Source organism: Drosophila albomicans, chromosome 2R, assembly GCF_009650485.2.
Source record: "Drosophila albomicans strain 15112-1751.03 chromosome 2R, ASM965048v2, whole genome shotgun sequence".
NCBI lineage: Eukaryota > Metazoa > Arthropoda > Insecta > Diptera > Drosophilidae > Drosophila > Drosophila albomicans.
In genome coordinates, this window is record NC_047631.2 from 3496742 (window position 1) to 3499245 (window position 2504).

Consider the following 2504-nt stretch of genomic DNA (forward strand, 5'->3'; position numbering starts at 1 on the left):
GCTTGGGTTGGCGGTGATCGGGTTCAGCTGGGATTCGCTGACGAGTGCCGGGGGAATTGGCCTGTGTAGACTTGAAGTGGCAGGGGTAGAAGTTAACACCGGGGCGTGAGACGTCGTACGTGTTTCCGTCTTGGGCAGGGTAAACAGCGGGGCGTGTAAGAACTGTTGGCTCAAGCAAGAGGTGGTGGCTTGCGCGTCAGCTTGTGGAGTGCGCGGTCGCGTGTATAATCTTTCCAATTCGGCCAGTCGAGCCCAGACGGTCTTTCCAAGCCTGCTTTTGGTTATTAATGACGCAAATGCCTTCCGCATGTCCTCGACTTTGCCGACTGAGAACTTGAATTCTTGCGCCAATGCTTCTAGCTCATCGCGCCGACGGTAGTAGATCCATTTCACGCCAACTCCAGGGTTGAGTATCTCCTGTGAGCATGCGTCGCTGTCACTCTCGTGATCACTCATTATTTATTTTTTTTTTTTCGCGGAAATTTAACGACTTAAACTACAAAATCCCACCTTGCTAGTGGGTTTTTATGCCACTCGGAAACTAAGTTCCACTTGACTTGTAGGGTCCCTGCTCGGGCGCCACTTGTAACGAACCGTTACAACGCCGAGGTAGCTAGCGCTGTCCAGGGATCGAAATAAGAAATTTATGTTTGCTGAAACCCTACAAGTCGAGTATCTCAAGGTGTGAGACGATCTTCGTAGGCAAATGGAGATCAAGATGTAAAGAAAAGACAGGAGTTTTCAATTTGTAACGTTGTTTATTTTTATTTGTTATTTCTCTGGCAACAGATTAGTCAACAATGATGTAGATCTTTCTGCTTCTGGGGTTTTTCTTAGGTCCAACGTCGATAGGGTTGTTACACGGGGGGGGCGGGTTGTCACGGAAATCAGTGTGAAGCACACCGACTATGCAGCACTGTACACACTTTTCGGCGTCGACTGTAGTGGTTGTAGTCACCCTACTACAGCTAAACGGGAAGAGTTGTGGTTCGTGCGAAGAATATGGAAAACGGGGCACGCGGCGTGGGTGAAATGGTTGTGAGTGTGTGATCACACTGGCCCAATTACACTGTACACGCTGTTCCGGCGTCGACTGTAGTAGTTTGTAGTCACACTACTACAGCTAACGGGAAGAAACCGGGGTTCGTACGAATAGTATGAATCGTAGCACGCGGCGTGGGTGAAATGGTTGTGAGTGTGTAATCACACTGCCCAATCACACCGTACACACTGTTCCGGCGCCGACTGTAATAGTTTGTAGTCACACTATTACGGCTAGCGGGAGTTAGGTATACCTCGCGGAGAATCGTAACCGGGATGTACGGTGTAGGTGAGGCGAGTATTGGTGTGTAATCACACTGACACGGCCGCACTATACACACTATTACAGTGTCGACTGTACTACTGTTACCGCGAACGGGCACTTTGCTTTGCACAAGCACTACGGGAAAAGACGAAAGCACACAGTATGAGTGAGACACATGCTGGCGTGTGATCACACTGGCACAGTCACACTGTACACACTTTTTCAGCGTCGACTGTAGTAATCTGTAATCACACTTCTACGGTGAACGGGGAAAAATATGTGCGTTGTGTGAAAAGGTAAACAACGACGAGTGAAAGACGCGGCGAAAAGAAAAACAATGTCTAGCGTATATCGTTAGTGTGGTTGTGCTAGTGCGTTGTCGCACTCGAAGGGGGTTAATACAATGATTATGCTAATGGCTATGCGTAATCGCATGTGTTGAACGGGGAGCAAAAGGGAATAATTAAAGTGTAAATGGGTATCAAGCATTCAGCTTGAACGTACCTTTAAAGTCTTCGTGTGTTGCGTGATGGAACTGTTCGATGAATACTTGGCACGTGGTTCTAGACTTTTTCTTTATGACACTCGCGGGTAAAAGTGTTACGCACTGGCAAGTTCTTATCAGAGTGAGAGAGCCGCTCCTCCTACTCTCGCCTTTTTATCTAGGTCAAGGTCTTGGCTCTGCCAACTCGCTTTTTACTTTATTTTCCTAAATTTGTGCATACGCTGTTAACTCGCTTTGCGTTGCACTTGCGCTGTTAACTTCCTTTGCGTTGCACATGCGCTGTCAACTTGCTTGGCTCATATTTGCGTTGCGCATGCTCTGTGAACTCTCTTTGCGTTGTACTTGCGCTGTTAACTCAGCACAGCTGGGTGAGTGACCATGTATGAGAGAAAAACTCTGGTATATTCTATTTGGGCTATTGTTTATTTTTGTGGCGCAGGATGGAGCGTCACACTATCAAATCATCCATATAAAGGAATGCTTGTGATGGTTCAAGTTCAGAGAATGCGATAGTCATCATTCTTTGGAAGGAATTTGGCGCTATTTTTAGTCCAAATGGCAATCGCGTGAAGCGATAAGAGCCATTGCTCGTTAAAAATGACGTTATATCTCTAGAGTTTTCGTCCAGCTCAATCTGATGGAATCCTGACATTAAGTCAAGGCAAGAGAAATATGTTGCTCTTCCTAGTTGAT